The following is a 17,565-nucleotide window of genomic DNA, read 5'->3' as shown; positions in this document are numbered from 1 at the left end:
CCTCCACGGGAAGGTGAGAAGAGAGAGGAGCTTGCCAGCGCAAGTTCAGAGCTCAGCGCCTTGCTGCAGAGAGGAAGTGGGCCATGAGGGAGGGACTTGGCGTGGGAAGGGCAAGAAGTGTGTCCTCTGGTTTCAGGAAGGGAGCCTGGATTCTGAATGAGCAGTTCAACAACTTACTCTGAACACTGAGAACGTTACTTAAAGATTTCATACAGTTTGTACTCGTGCAGCTGAAGGAGAAAAAGAACAGAAACTACAAACACCAAGTATTGTTACTAACCAAAAATAGATCTATTTTTTATTAGTAGTTTATGCCTTTGCAGCTCTGTTAGATCTACACTGGGTTTATAATAATTATAAGTATGTAAGTGAAGCAAAGATGGCCAGTTATTCAATTTCTAGAACTTACTAGTAAGTACTAAGCAACTCTTATTTATAAAGCACCGTAGCTGCAAGGGATGCAAAGTGTAAGCCATTGAATCTGCCTGTGAGGGCTCATAACCTGTAAGAGGAATACAGCAGGTACACAAATCGAAGCGGGATTGTCATCAGGGTCATAAAGCTGGTACAGATTATGACTGGAATTTGTGGGAAGAAGCGATCGCACCTAGTTGAAGGGCTGGTGCAGAAGAAAGACGTCCCAAGAAAAGTAGCATTTTCGGCAAGGTTGGAAGACGGGGCTCAATTTCAGTAATCAGAAGTGGGGCAGCGATTGTGCAAGAAGAGTATAAAGAATGGCACAATGACTTTGTTCCAAGAGACTTTTTTTAAGTATTTCTGAGGTTTTCTTGTCCTCCAAAGATCTCATTAAAGGGACCTTACGTATAAAAGGCAATTCAGTCCATTCTAGACAAGAAACTGTTAAATACAGATTCATGTATAAAGTGATTTGGGATGCCTGAGTGGCTCAGTTGATTAAGTGTCTGCCTTGGGCTGAGGTCATGATCCCAGGGTTCTGGCATCAAGCTCCGCACTGGGTTCCCTGCCCATCTAGGAGTCTACTTCTCCCTCTCCCTCTGCCCTTCCCCCCACTCACCCTCACTCTTGCTCTCTCACTCTCAAATAAATAAAGTATTTTTTAAAAACTAAAGTGATTTAAAACATGGCTACATCTTTATTAGGGCTAACTAAGAAAAAGCCTGTCGTTGAAGACAGGAAGGTGGATGGGAATAAAAGAATATAGAGAAAGACAAGGAAGAAAGATTTAATCACACACAGAAACAAGTTTTCAGGGAGCACTCTTGCTCTCCCATGTCTTAGGATGTCATCTCTGGTGATGTCTAAAGCTCGTTCCATAACTGTGGGTACAGATAAAGGTATCAGTTCTTCATGTTTGCCTCAAGCCCTAATGAAACTAAGCCAAAGTCTATTTTAGAATCTCAGTACAGTGGGATAAATTATCAATCTGAAATTCTGCAATAGAATGGTATATCGTTTTCTTTTTTTTTCTTGTTTTCTTATTACTGTTTTGTAGCTAATTATTATTATTAGTGGAAAACGTATATGAACCCAGAAATAGAATAAATCATCCTGATCGGGAGAATTTCTTTCACTCTAACCTAAATAACTAAATATTATAAATTGTGCTTTGGTCTTTGTGAAGTTTTTTTTGATGAGTATTGCTTTTATAATAAAAAAATAGTTTATTTGAAATAAATGATTCTCATAGTTATGGGGAAGTTTAATGGGAGAAAATAAAGGGTGGAATGTTATAGGAATCTGAAACGCAAGTAAAAAATGACTGAAAAAGAATTTTTCCAAATAGGAAAATACTGTCCATGTGTTTGTTCCTTTCTCCCCCAGTGAGCAAGAGAAACAAAAATGAGACTCTGATTTCAAGTAGACAGGTCAGCACTATCTGTCCCCATCTGACCTGAAACCAGAAGATTTTGCACAGCTGTTTTCCCTCAACAAAACCAGCTTATTGGCAGTACATAGGGAAACAATGAGGTGCCCTAACCCAAGAGAAAAAAAAGGGAAATAAAGTTGCCTTCTGGAAGTTGGATGAATAAACTCTAAACACATTAACTAGCCATCTGTGGAAGTAAAACCAAGATATAGTCTTTAGAATCTCCCAGAACTCAAATCAAGGTGACCGCCGATGAATCTCCAGGATGCAGAACTGGAATGTGGGGGCTGATAGTCAAGCAAAGCTTAATGAAGTATATTCTTGGAATAGAACAGGGATGATCAATCTCAGAAGAGAACTAGTGCACAAGACGTTCTAGGAAGCAAGGCTTTCCATTCCAAAACCTGAACTTACTGGACATGGTGGCAGGAATAATTTGCCGAGCTTCCCGTGGTCTGGGGGAATATCTCTCCCCCATCCTGGCTTCCCATGCTCTGATTCCTTGGCCTTGATTGGTTTCATTTTCCAGCTGAAGAATTAATGATGCTTCAAAAAAAAATTAGTGGTATGATCTTGCTCCTTCCCCACACCTGTCAATTAAAAGACAAAACAGAAAGAAAATGAAATGAAGATATTCCGAAGATAGAACTGGGAGATCTCAACAACTCTTTTTGTGAGTAAGCTGGGGCTCTTTAGGCCACTGCTGACACGTAGCCCCAACAATCCCCATCAGTTGAGGCAAAGAGAAAAATTTTCTTCTTCCTCAAAGGTATGTGAGAATTCTCCAGTGGGGTTCGTTAGCCAGCAAAGCTTTAGAAGCAGTTGTCTAGCTGCCAAAATAGCTTTCACGTCCCAGAATGAAAACCTGTTGATTGCACTAACTAGCGTTATGAAACGTTGGTTTGCGTGTTGATTAACATGTATCGGGCACCAGGCACTGTCCTAGGCACCCTTTCATCCGTTTCATTCCCACAGCTACCCTACAACACAGACACTGTCCTGATTTTCTATGAGGAAGCAGGCTTCAAAGACTTACTCCGAAGAGCTGAGTCTTAAGTGCGAATCTGCTTCTACTTTTGTTTTCCCTACACCTGCTTTAATGTGAGCGACAAGGATGGAGACCAGGTCAGGTCTCTGAGCATCGGCAGGAGACACGCTTCACACCACTTGCCATTTGTTAGACACTAGTGCTGTGAGAGATTCACAAAGAATGACTTCAGTGAATTCGGAAAGAAAGGCTGTGTGAGGCAGAAGGCCCCTCCACGGTCTCCAAAGACTGGTGGGAGATGAGAATTGTGTGCTCACTCTCCCTCTCTTGGAGAGCCACCCCCTCCTTGTTTCCCAGTGCTCTGCCTGGCCCAAGCAGCTCGGATGCGGCCGCGGCCGGCTGCCCTGGGCACCTCACTGCAGGGTGGTCGGAGTCCTCATGGGCCTTTGCGAGAGCATCAGTCCAGGTGCTCTCTCATCTGTGCACTGCAGTGTGGAAGGCCCTGTGAGCCATCTATCCCATCACACACAGAGAGCACCTCACTGAGGGCTTTGCACACAACGGAGAGAGAGCCTGGACACCCTCCTTGGAGACACTGGATCCAACAGGCCCAGAAGAGATCTACCACCCTCCCCCTGATTTCCCAGTTAGGTGAGTCAGCACATTCTTTTGTTCTCCTTTATGAAGTGGCTTTGACTTGATGAATTAATCAGCCCTCGAGGTGAGGTCTTGCAGATTCAGAGAGTCCATTCTGTTAGAGCCTCATTAGTGAGAACACCTGCCCAAAGGAATGGGCACTTTCAATTAAATAGGATTAATTCACAACAAGAGAGAAAACTCTAAAAATACCAAACATTTCCACTGACCTCACCAGCCTATTTTGTCCCTGTGGACATTGAAAACTAAACTATCAGAACTTTGCCTGGTGAGGACGGCCCCGTCCTCCTGTCTGTCATAGATCCCTTTAACCGTTGACAGGGCTTGTGTAGGTAATGGTTCCCCACCCAGAGTCGAGAACTATAAATGTCCTAAGGGCTGGGATTGTGTCTGTCTTGTGGCTGGATTCCCCCAAGCCTAACACAGAGCTGGCACACAGTGACACAAATGTCAAAACAAATTTCTGTTTCAGTTAGCAAAATGAAGAATCCAGTCCCTACTACTGAGAGATATAAACCACAAAGCACCTACTTGCTAAGCGGAAACTTTCCCCGCAATGGCAAAACATGACTTTGACGTTAGCCAAATGACCTTGCATAGCTATATGAACTCCTGAGCCCCTTGTCCACTCAAGGAGATTTGGTGTAGAACAGCTGGCTTGGGCATTTCCCTCTACAGTCTTCTGGGACCCCGTGCAGTTGCCCCAGTCCCCAGGAGCTCTGAGGACAAGTTGCCTCTGCTCCGCCCCCCATGGATGCTAATACCCGCACCAGCCACCGCGCACAGGACACAGGGACTTCATATGAATTCCCTCGTAACAAATAGGGAACAGAGGTGTATATGGGTTAAATAGCTTGCAAGTTCATATTATTACGGCTCCTAAATTGCCTAAAATAGCTCTTCCAAGGCTTGCTTTTCATTTTGTTTTGAGAGCACCAACTTTTCATTTAACTTGAGAAGTGTTTAGGATGGAGTTTCACTTTAGGAATTTTTTTTAAGCGAGCTCTACGCCCAACATGGCGTTTGAACTCAGACCCTGAAGCAAGAATCACCTGCTCTGCCGATTGATCCAGCCAGGCACTCCTGTCTTTAGGATTCTTTTCTTGGATATTTGCCTTAAATCCTGATACTTACATTCCCTGTTTGAAATTACAATAACAATACTAACTGGGTTCAGCATTTGCCTTCGACAGGTGTTCATGTTACCTAGCTTTCCAAACATATTTGATGGCATTCATTTGCATGTTTTAAAGCCTAGACCAAAGATTTTGATTTCTTTTTGAAAGTATTTTAATTAATAAGTGAATGAAGATAAAAATAATAATAATAATAACAATACTAATACCTAACCACACATTATTTTCATTTGACCCTCTCTACAACTCTTGGGCTAGACAGCTCAGTGACTGGTCATCAGAGCTGAGATGAGTGGCACACCCAGACTTACCACTGGCTCATGGCCAGGAGAATTCGGGTTTTCCCAATTTGGAGGCCAACACTCTCTCCACCTACCTGCCTGGCCTCTTCCCACACACACTCTGAGAGCAGCCGTACTTAGGTCTAGAAATATCATATCGCTGTATCTCACCAACCCCAGGATTGATGAGGCTGCAGTTAACTTGTGGTGATCCACAGTTGTTGAATTCCTGCAGGCTAGGAGGTGTGGGGGTGTCAAGGCAAGCTGACAAAATGGCCTGGGTGCCAACTCCCGTGTCCTTCGTCCACCAAGGCACAATTTCAAGCAGACTCTTTTCAGTATACAGTCTGATAACCATACAGTTGTGTAACTACCACTGCAGCCGAGATACCAGTCTCATCACCTCAAAGAAATGCCTCATGTTCCTCTATAGTCAACCAGCTAGGTTGGGAGTAGGCCCCTACGGTTCTGCCTTTTCCAAAATATCATACAAATGGAGTCGTACAGAAGACAGCTTGCTGAGTCAGGCTTCTTTCGCTCCACACGATGCACTTAGGATTCACCCACATTGTTCCATTACCAGCTGTTTGTTCCTTTTCATTGCTAAGTAGTATTCCATCATAGGTCTGTTAATCATTCTGATCACTTAAAGACATTTGGATTGTTTCTAGACTTGGGGATTGTGAACCAACTCACGCTAAACATTTACGAACAGGGTTTTTTTGTGAATAAATACATAGGAATGAGAATGTGGGATTCGCAATGCATTTTTACGCCCTCAAAGGTCTTCTGCCCTTTTTAGGACTGATTGTAGCATGTTTTTATCTCTTCTTAGGGAAATAATTAACATAGAGCCCACAGTAGATTAAATGGTTTTCCAGCAAAGGGAGGTACACCTGGAAAGTCCCAGGACAGGGTGGTCTACTTCTAGCAGAGCTTTTCCTCCTTCCCAGCCTTCCAGCATCGTCCTTCAGCCCATGAGTCATGTCTGGCCTCTTCTGCCTATGGAATCACACTCCCCACTACAAAGGCCAGTTCAAGTTCCGTTCCTCAGGGAGGTTCTGTTGGCCAGCTCACAGCACGGAACCTTCCCTATCTCCATGCCACTTTGCCTCTGTCCTCTACCGCAGCATCTTGCCTGTGATGCCTTTAGATTGGCCGCTGACTTCTTCTGTAAACAGTCTGAAATCTATCTGGGGTTGATAAGTATATAGGGATATGATCTCCATTTTACAGATGTGGAAACTGAAGCATAGGGAAACTATGTGATTAAGAACAAGGTAATGTTTCTGGTCACCCATCACCATACACCTGAAGGTTCCCATCAACATTTCATTGTCCCCTCTTCTTCAAAGGAGAAACTACTTTCCCACATCACACAGCTGGGAATGAGAAGCTGGCTTTATCTGTGTGTAGGGCCAGGCTGGGCTCCGAGTGCCATGCCACGTGATGCTATACTGCACACAGCAGGTCTTAGAATAGAGGGGCCTGGCCCTGTGCACCCAGGCAGCACAGCCAGTCAGCTTCCAGGCTAACTCCTAAGTGTGCTCTCCTGCCTTCCAGAGCAGAGAGCAAACAAAGGCTACCTAATGTTCTGGGCACGGGCAGGGGGTACCCAGTGGTAGACCGCTAGGCGCGGGAGGCAACCTCCTGCCACCGCTGGCCTTCACTTTCCCATGTGCCCACGGACAGGGCTTCCAGAGGAACAAAGGGGTAACCTGGAAACCTCAGCATGTTTGCAGGGGTTGGGGGCTCCTGGGACAGGCATGCCCTCTGGAAACAGGAAGAGAAGCAGACCTCTGGTTGACTCTCTACTCAGTGAGGCCTTGGGTCTGTCACTGCATTATTGCTATTTTACTTCTAATCCTTTTTAAAGACTCACAGTTCTCCCTAGACTGAGAATCAGTATTTCCCCACAAAATCACCCTAACTTCACGGAGGCCTGAGGTCCTTGTCAGGCCATTGAGAAGAGTGCACAGGTTTCCACTGTCCATGACAGTCTTCTCAGCATGTAAAGCAGGCCCTGAAGTATGAAAAATCCAGGCACCGAAATACACCCTGATGAAAGCAGGCCAATAGCAAGGCATTCCGTGCAAGATAGACCTACTCAGAATCAAACTATCCTCCGTTCACCAGTGGAAGGAACAGTGTTAATAATAACTGTAATTTATTGAGCATTTACTATATGCCAAGCATTAATACAGAGATCCTCACACATCTTCTCAATTCTCATAAAAATCTCCATTTTATATATGAAAAAACAGACACCCACAATTCAATAAGCCCATGGCCACCCAGCAGTAAGCAGTGCAACCAAGATTCAAATCAGGCCTGGGGCTCCAAGCCCACAAATTTAACCAAGGACTGTATGCTCTCAGCTAAGCTTCCACACCACAGCATCAGAGGGCAAAGCAGGAGCAGTAAACAGTCTCTGAAAAATGTCCTAGCATGTGTGAAGCAATATTGCATGGAAAAAAACAATACTGCAGACACCTAATGTCCCAGATCTTAGACCCACATCTGACTAAGCCTATACCTTACTACTTGACCATGGGGAATTCACCCAAACCTCTTAGCTCCATGTCAGATATGTCTATCTCATTAATTAGGTGAGAACAAAGGATGGTCTGAAGAAATAGCTGAATTCTAAACTGAGATCTTAATATATCTTAGAAAACCTTCTTTAAAATGAGAAATTTGTCAGGGAGCAGTAGAATTTATTATTTGTGAAGATCCGCTATGGAAATCTTTTAAGGGAAAACAAAAATTGCAGATAGGACACTGGACGAAAAAGCAAAAAATAAAAGATCATTTGTTTGCACCCAGCACATTGCTTTCCCAGCAAGCGCTCTTACCCTGGGACTCTCCAGCCTCAGGAGAAGAGACAGAGACAGGAGACAGGACCTGCCCACCTCAAATGGCACTAATGTTGCAAGTTTTCAGCAACTGCCACTGACAAAGGGGTAGAGAGATAGGACACACACAAACCTTGCCTTTGTCTTGGGCTAGGAGGGCCTGGTGGGACATAGGCAAGTTATGTGAATGGGTGATTCCCAAAGTCACTTGTACAGTGGAGAAAATCCACTCTTGCCACTGAGCCCTCACTGTCTCTCTTCTCTTCCTGGGCCCTTCCTTGCTGGCCATTCCCAGGCAGAGGGGGAAAGTACTAAGAGCCTTTGGAGACCACTGACCAGGTTCAAATCCCGGGTTTTCCAGCGACTTAATCAACCTCTCTGAGCCCCAGTGTTTTCATCTGAAAAATGGAGATGATAATAATTGGGTGCCCAGTAAAGCGCATCCATAAGAAAATCCATAATCTCATATTTAATGAAGAAAGACTAAAGCTTTCTCCCTAATATCAACAACAAGGATATCCGTTCTTGCCATTTCTGTTCAATACTGTAGTAGAGGTTCTAGCCAGGGCAATTAGATAAGAAAAAGAAAAAAAAAAAAAAAAGGAACCCATATTGGAAAGGAAGAAGTAAAACCAGGTGTTTGCAAACTGTAAGGAATCCATACACAAACATATTTAAGCTAGTACCAATCCATACACACCAAATATTTAAGCTAATATATGAGTATAGCAAAACTGTAGGACACAAGGTCAATGTACAAAATTGATTGTATTTCTACACGCTAGCACTGAATAATCCAAAGATAAAATTAAGAAAACAATTCCACTTAAAATAGCATCAAAAACATTGAAATACTTAAGAATAAATTTAATAAAAGAAGTACAAGACTGGACACTAAAAACTATAAAATATCATGGAAAGAAATTTTAAAAGAAATCAATGGAAAGTCATCCATATACATGAGTTGAGAGACCTGACTTAATATCATTAAGATGGCAATACACCCCCAAATGATCTACTGATTCACTGTAATCCCTATCAAAATTGTAACTACTTTTTTTACAGAAATAGACAACCAGATCCTAAAATTCGTAGAGAAATGCAAGGGGCCCAGAATAGCCAAAACAATCTTTAAAAAGAAGAACAAAGTTGGAGGATTCATATTTCCTCATTTCAAAACTTACTATATAATCAAGATTGCTACATAATCAAGGTGATGCTGTACTGGCAAAATGATAGACACTTCATCAATGAGATAGAATTGAGAGTCCAGAAACAAATCCATGAAACTATGGGCAATTTATTTTCAACAAGGTGCCAATACAATTAAGTGGGGAAAGAAGTCTTTTCAACAGATCATGCTGGGACAACTGGATATTCATATGCAAAAGAATAAAGCTTGACCCCTACTTCATGCCAGCTGCAAAAGGCAACTCAAATATAGGTCAAAGATTTAAATGTAAAAGAGCCAAAACTATAAAACCCTTAAAAGGAAACATAAGTGTAAATGTTTATGACCTTTGATTAGGCAATGGTTTCTTAGATAAGACAGCTACAGCACAAACAACAAAAGAAAAAAAAAGGGACAATTGGCTGGCTCAGTTGGTAGAGCATGTGACTCTTGATTTCAGGGTGGTGAGTTCAAGCCCAACGCTGGGTGTAGAGCCTACTTTAAAAAAAAAAAAAGAAAGAAAAGAAAGTAAGTTGCAGTTCATCAAAATTTAAAATCTTCGTGCTTCAAAGAAAGTGAAGAAAAGTGAAATGGCAACCCAGATTTCCAGTCTCTGGTCTGACATATAAGGAGCTTGGAAGTCATCACTCTTGTACTAACAACAAGAAACTGAAAACCAACAAGTTTCTTAGATCCAAGAGAGAACAGAGGTCACAGGGCAAGCTGCTACCCCATACACTGGTAAGACCAACACGTGGGAACAGAGAAGCACAACATAACAAAGATGAAGCCCGAGCGCGGAAGCTCTGCAGGAAGCAGCCCCAGAGCAGGGAAGCTGAATTTATAATTGATGAATTGCATTGGGCTCAGTGTGGGCAAGTTTGAGACTAAAACACCCACTGTCCCTTCTTAGGCAAGCCCTCAAACTTGTGTGAGTTTTACCTCCAGCAGTCCTACCAGGTTCTGACAATGAAGATCAGAGAAAAATCCCACCATACTTCCAGAATTGGGAGGGGTGTTGGGGGAAGTCACGGAGATGTGACCACCAGTCAACCCATGAGTGGAACTGGGCACTTGGAGGCTCCCCACCCTTCCCCTGTCCTTTAGAATGTTCCACTTGCTTTCCCTGTTCCCAGAAGCTGCCCCAAGGATACAGACTTGAGACAGAAATGTGGTGCTGAGACTATCTAGATAGTATGCATGACTGCACCCAGTTAAGGCATCTATGTAAACTTTAAGATTCTGGTGGAGCAAGTGCAGAAATCTACTCATTTTGCAGCTGCCCAAGACAAGCCCCATACGGGAAACCTCCTTGCATATGAAACTTGCCCCTTACCAATCTGGAGGGCTCTGCCTCTCACTTTGGTCTCTCCCTGCCCTCCGTGTATTAGGGGCTGGTTTCAGATTCACTCAGGAAGCTCCTAAAGAAGTTGCAAACTAACAAGGGGAAATATATTAGAACACTCTGTTTTTAATAATGCCAGCTTTCAAGAAAAGCTATTTTACCGGAGCCTAACTGACAGGTTTTACCGGAGCCTAGCCAACCTATGGGAAGGGGAATACTCAACTGCAGCCCCCTCTAGCCTTCTTGTCCCACCTAAGGAGGTAGTGAATCTGAGAAGCACTTGAGAAGGTCACAGCACAGGCTCACTAAAAGACTGAGACCAAATCATGAGATGAGAAAATGTTCCCCTTCCCACACATCTTACTGGGACATCAGTAGGGCTCCTGTGCAATAAAGGGAGGCAAAACCCAAAAAAAAACCAACCAACCAAACAAACAAACAAAACAAACAACAACAAAAACCAGAGGAAGTTGGGGCGCCTGGGTGGCACAGCGGTTAAGCTTCTGCCTTCGGCTCAGGGCTTGATCCCGACGATCTGGGATAGAGCCCCACATCAGGCTCTTCTGGTATGAGCCTGCTTCTTCCTCTCCCACTCCCCCTGCTTGTGTTCCCTCTCTCGCTGGCTGTCTCTATCTCTGTCAAATAAATAAAAAAAATCTTTAAAAAAAAAAAAAAACCAGAGGAAGTTTAGCCTCTGACACAGCTACAACAAACAGTAAACACAGTCTAACTCCTAGACAGGTAAACATAAAGCCTCATGCTAGTGGCCTATTTACCTCAGTTCCTTTTACCCACTACATCATGTCAGGCTTTCTACAGAAAATTACAAGGAAATCCTAAAAGACCAAAAACATTTTGAAGAGACAGAGCAAACATCAGAACCAGACTCAGCTATGGCAGAAACGTGGGAATTATCAGATCATGAATTTAAAATAACTATGATTAATATGCTAAGGAATGTAACGGAAAAAAGTAGACAACATGAAAGAATAGATGAGCAATGTAAGCAGAGAGATGGAGACTCTAAAAAAGAATTGGAAGTTAATGCTAGAAATCAAAAACACTGTAAAGAAATGAAGAATGCCAAGCTTATCAACAGACTAATTACAGCCCAAGAAAGAATCAGTGAGCTTGAAGAAATGTCAATAGACACTTCTAAAACTGAAACACAGAGAGAAATACAAATGACAAAAAGAACAGAATATCTAAGAACTGTGGGACAATTTTAAAAGGTGTAACATACACATAATGGAATACAAGAAAAAAATAAAGGAAAGAAGAAATATTTGAAGTAATAATGACTGAGAATTTTCCAAAATTAATGACAGCTAACTGATCTGGAGGCTCAGAAAACATCAAGCAAGATAAATACCAAAAAAAAAAAAAAAATCTATACCCAGACATATCTTATTTGAACTGCTAAAAATCAAAGACAAAGAGAAAATCTTGAAAGAGACAGAGGGAAAAAACACCTTACTTATGGAGAAGAAAGGACAAGATTTATACCAGAACTCTCTTCAGAAACCATGGAAGGAAAAGAAAAGTGGTGTGAAAATTTTAAGGTATTGAAAAAAAAAGGAAAAGAAAAGAAAACCCACCAACCTAGAATTCTGTACTAGAAAAAATATTCTTAAAAACTGAAAGAGGGGTGCCTGGCTGGCTCAGTCAGAGAAGCATGGATCCTGAGTTATCAGGGGTCATGAGTTTGAGCCCCACATTGGGTGTAGAGATTACTTAAATAAATAAAACTTAAAAAAAAAAGTGAGAGGGATGCCTGGGAGGCTCAGTTGGTTAAGCATCTGCCTTTGGCTCAGGTCATGATCCCAGGGTCTTGGGATCGAGCCCCACATTGGGCTCCCTGATCAGCAGGGAGTCTGCTTCTCTCTCTCCCTCTCCCTCTGCCCCTAACCCCACTCATGCTCACTCTCTCTCTCTCTCTCAAATAAACAAATAAATAAATAATTTTTTTAAAATAAGAAAAGGAATAAATGAAGATAATGTAAAATATTTTATTTGTATTATTCCTAATTGGTCTAATAGATAAATTTGTTTAAAAAAATAGCAACAAAATATCCAGTGATGACAGTTTATAGAGAAGTGAAATAAATGACAGCAATGCTATAAGGGGCAGGAGGGAGGATTTAGGAATCCTCCATTATAAAGTACTGCACTACCTGTGAATTGGTATAGTGTTAATTGAAAAAGACTTGAATCTGTTGTAAATGTATATTGCAAATTCAAATGCAACCACTACAAATAATAAACAAAGAAATATAACTGATATTCTAAAAAGGGGAGAAAGTAGAATTCTATAAAATGCTCAATTAAAACCAGGGAAGGTAGAAAAAGAGTGGAACCAAAAAGAAAAAGAAAAAAAAAAAAAAAGAAACAAAGAACAGGGCAAAGAATAGAAAATGGTAACAAATATGGTAAGACAGTAATCCAACCATATCAATAATCACTTAAACATCAGTGGTCTAACACATCAGTTAAAAGACAGAAACATCAGAGTGGATAAAAAGCCAGGCCCGACTGTATGTTGTCCACTAAATAAATAAATAAATAAATAAATAAATAAATAAAATAAAACTCAACTTTAAATATAGATAGACTTAAAAGAAAGGGGGTGGGGAAACACTAGAGAGAGAGAGAGAAGGAGAGGAAGCTGAAGTAATTATATTCTTTTCAGACAAAACCATTCAGGAGCACTTGGGTGGTGCAGTTGGTTAAGCATCCAACTCCTGGTTTCGGCTCTGGTTTCGGCTCAGGTCATGATATAGGGTGGTGGGATCAAACCCTATGTCATGCTCTACATTCAGCACTGAGTCTGCTGGAGAGTCTCTCTCCCTCTCTCTGCCCCTCATACTCATGCTCTCACTATCTCTCTCTCTCTCTCTCTCTCTCAAATAAATAAATAAATATTTAAAAAAAAACAGTTCAGAGCAAGGAAATATTATCAGGAGTAAAGAGGGGCATTACATAATAATAAAGGGATTAATTCTCCAAGAAGACAATGATCCTTACTGTGTATGTACCTAACAACAGAGCATCAAAATACATGAGGCAAAAACTGATAGAACTGCAAAGAGCAACAGATGAATTGACTATTATAGTTGGAGATTTCAATACCCCTCTATCAGTAATTGACAGATCCAGCAGGCAGAAAATTGGTAGGGACATAGTTGAAGTGAACAGCACCACCAATCAAACTGCATCTAATTGACATCTACAGACGACTACATCCAACAAGAGCAAAATATATACTTTTCTTAAGCTTATACAGAATATATGCCAATGTAGACATATTCTGGGCTATAAAACACACCTTAACAAATTCAAAAGAATAGAAATCATACAAAGTATGCCATCAGACCACAACAGAATTAAATTAGAAATCAGTACCAGAAAAATACCTATAAAACCCCAAAATGCTCGGAAATTAAACAACACACTTCTAAATATTTCATGAACCAAAATAGTCTCGAGATAAATTTCAAACTAAATGAAAATAAACATGCAGCTCATCAAAAGTTGTGGGAGTAACGCAAAGCAAGTAGTGCTTAGAAGGAAATGTATAGCATTGAAATCACATATTAGAAAAGAAAGATTTAAAATCAATACTCTAAGTTTCCACCTCAGGAAATTAGTAAAGAGGAGCACGTTAAATCCAAAACAAGCAAAAGAAAATAAATAATAAAAATTAGAGCAGAGGGGTGCCTGGCTGGCTCAGTTGGTAGAGCATCTGACTCTTTATCTGAGGTTCGTGAGTTTGGTCCCATGTTGGGTGTAGAGATTACTTTAAAAAAATTAGAGCAGAAATTAATGCAATTGAAAACAGGAAATCAATAGAGAAAATAAACAAAACCAAGAGCTTTGGAAAGATCAATAAAATTGATAAACCTCTAGTCATGTTGACAAATAAGCAGAAAGAAGAGAAAAATTACTAATATCAGAAATAAAAGAGGAGCCATAGACATCAAAAGGACAATAAAGGAGTATTATGATTAATTCTATGCCTATAAACTTGATAACCTGGATGAAATGGACCAATTTCTTGAAAGACACAGTCTACCAAACTCACACAAGGGGAAATAATCTAAAGAGGACTATATCTATAAAACAAATTGAATCAATAATAACCTTCAAAAACAGAAAGCACCAGGCCCAGATGGGTTCACTGGTATATTTTACCAAACATTAAGGAAGAAGTTATACCAATTTCTTACAATCTCTTCTAGAAAATAGAAACAGAGGGAATACTTTCTAACTCATTCTATGAAACCAGTATTACCCTAATATAAAAAACCAGAAAAAGTCATTAGGAGAAAGGAAAACTACAAACCAATATCATTCATGAACATAGAAGTAAAAATTCTTAACAAAATATTAAGAAATTGATTCCAACCATGTATAAAAAGAATTATACATCACAATCAAATGGAAATGATTCTGGGTATATAAGGCTGGTTCAAGATTTGAAAAATAATTAATGCAATCCATCACATTAATATGCTAAAGAAGAAAAATCATGATTATATCAATAGGAACATAAAAAGCATTTGGCAAAATCCAACACCCATTCGTGATAAAAACTCCCAACAAATTGGAATAGAGGGGAAAATTCCTCAGTTTGATAAAGGACATCCACAGCTAACATCATACTTAATAGTGAGAAATTGAATGTTTTCCTGCAAAGATCAGGAATAAGGGAAGGATGTCTGTTCTCACCACTTCTGTTCAACGTCATACTTGAAGTCCATGCTAATGCAATATGGTAAGAAAAGGAAATAAAAGGTATACAGAGTAGGAAGGAAGAAATAAAACCATCTTTGTTTGCAGATGACATGATTATCCACGTAGAAAACCCCAAAGGATCAACAAAAAAACTCCTGGAATGAATAAACAATTACAGTAATATTGCGAGATTAATATATAAGTCAGTTTTTTTTTATATACTTGCAATGAAGAGTTGGAAGTTGAAATTAAAAACTTAATACCATTTACATTAGCAAATGAAATATTAAGTATACATCTAATAAACTATGCACAAGATTTATATGAAGAATACTACAAAACTCTGGTGAAAGAAATCAAATCTAAATAACGGGAGAGAGATTCTATTATACGGATAAGAAGATCCAATATTGTCAATATGCCAGTTCTTCCCAATTTGATCTATAGATTCAGTTCCAATCAAAATCCTAGCAAGTTATTTTGTGGCTATCGACAAACTGATTCTAAAGTTCATATGGAGATGCAAAAGACCCAGAATAACCAATGAAATAGTAGAGAACAAAATTGGAGGACTGACACTACCCAACTTCAAGACCTACATAAAGCTACAATAACCAAGACAGTGTGATATTTGTGAAAAAATAAACAAGCACTTTGATGAAACAGAATAGAGAGCCCAGAAATAGATCCTCACAATATCCACTGACCTTTGACAAAGGAGCAAAGGCAATACGATGGAGAAAGTCTTTCAACAAATGGTGTTGGAACATAAGAACAAGAAATTTTTAACAGCAATTTTTAAAAAGACCCTTCCACCTGGAAATTAAATAACATTCTATCAAACTCCTTGAGTGGGGCATCTGGGTGGCTCAGTCAGTTAAGCAACTGCCTTTGGCTCAGGTCATGATCCCAGGGTCCTGGGATCCAGCCCCGTGTTGGGCTCAGTGCTCAGCAGAGAGCATGCTTCTCCCTCTGCCTGCCACTCTGCCCATTTGTGCTCTCTCTCTCTGTCAAATGAATAAATAAAATCTTTAAAAAAAATCAAAAACTCCTTGAGCAAAGGGGAAAATACAAACCAAAATCATGAAATTTCTTTAAAAAATTGATAATGAAAACTAATAGTATAATTTATCAAATTCATCTAAAATAATGATCAGAAGAAAATGTGTAGCCTTGAACATTTTTATCAATAAAATGAAAGAACTTAAGTTCTCAGCTCAAAGAGAAAATAATGAGGCAAAGAATCAAGAAGTAATAGATCCAATTAGTAAATCAAAATCCTGGTTTCTTGGGGGGGAAAATTAACAAAACAGACAAACTGCTACTTACATTTACTCAAGAAAAAAAGGGAGAAAGTACAAATATACAAAATAAGAAATATTAAATGGGGAAATAACCATTGAAACAGAAGATATTTTTAAAATCCCGAAGGATCATTTCTCAGGTCTCTATGAAAATATGAAAACCTATATGAAGTGGATAACATCCTATGAAAATACAGTTCATCAAAACTGACCCCATTAGATGTAGATAGTTTAAACAGACTAATTTTCTTAGAAGTAGAAAAAGTTATCAAGGAAATTCCACATTAAAAAACAACCAAGTCCTTAAGATTTCACAGGCTTATTCTACCAAATCTTCAAAGACTAGAGAGTGGCAGTGCTTTACAAATTTTTCCAGAGCATTGAAAATGAAGGAAAATTTCTTAACTTTTTATAAAAGAGGAACACTACCAAAACCTGATTAAGACAGTAAAAAAGGATTATAAATATCATTCATGAATATTCATGAAAACATTCTAAATAAAATACTAGTGAATAGAATCCAACATGACATTATGAAAATGATGCAACATAATCAAGTGGGGTTTATTCCAGGAATACAAGGTTGATTAAATATTAATAAATGAGGGGCGCCTGGGTGGCGCAGTCGTTAGGCGTCTGCCTTCGGCTCAGGGCGTGATCCCGGCGTTCTGGGATCGAGCCCCGCATCGGGCTCCTCCGCTATGAGCCTGCTTCTTCCTCTCCCACTCCCCCTGCTTGTGTTCCCTCTCTCGCCGGCTGTCTCTATCTCTGTCAAATGAATAAATAAATAAATAAATAAACACACCATATTTATAGATCTAAGGAGAAAAATCAGATTTATTTCCACAGATGCTTTCTGAAAAAGCCTTTGACAAAATTCATCACCCAAAATTAATTAAAAACGCTAAGGAAAATAGAAACTGGTGGACACTTCTTAACATGTAAATCGACACGTGTGCATATGTACACATCTCACACACACACAAAACTTCTGTGCTATAACCAGCATCTCATTTAATGGGGAAACACTAGGAACTTTCCATTAAGATCACGAACAAGGCAAGTCCGCCCACAATCTCGACCGCTATCCCACATGATACTGGCGACACAAGCCAGAAAGACAAGAGACTCAATTACAGACATGAGATTTGTTAATGAAAAGTAAAACTCCCTCTATTTTGTAGGTGATATGAATGAACACAGAAACCCTTAGGGAATCAGTGATAAAACTACCACTTCAATAGA

The sequence above is a fragment of the Ursus arctos genome, unplaced genomic scaffold, assembly GCF_023065955.2.
Source record: "Ursus arctos isolate Adak ecotype North America unplaced genomic scaffold, UrsArc2.0 scaffold_1, whole genome shotgun sequence".
NCBI lineage: Eukaryota > Metazoa > Chordata > Mammalia > Carnivora > Ursidae > Ursus > Ursus arctos.
This window is presented reverse-complemented; position numbering follows the sequence as displayed.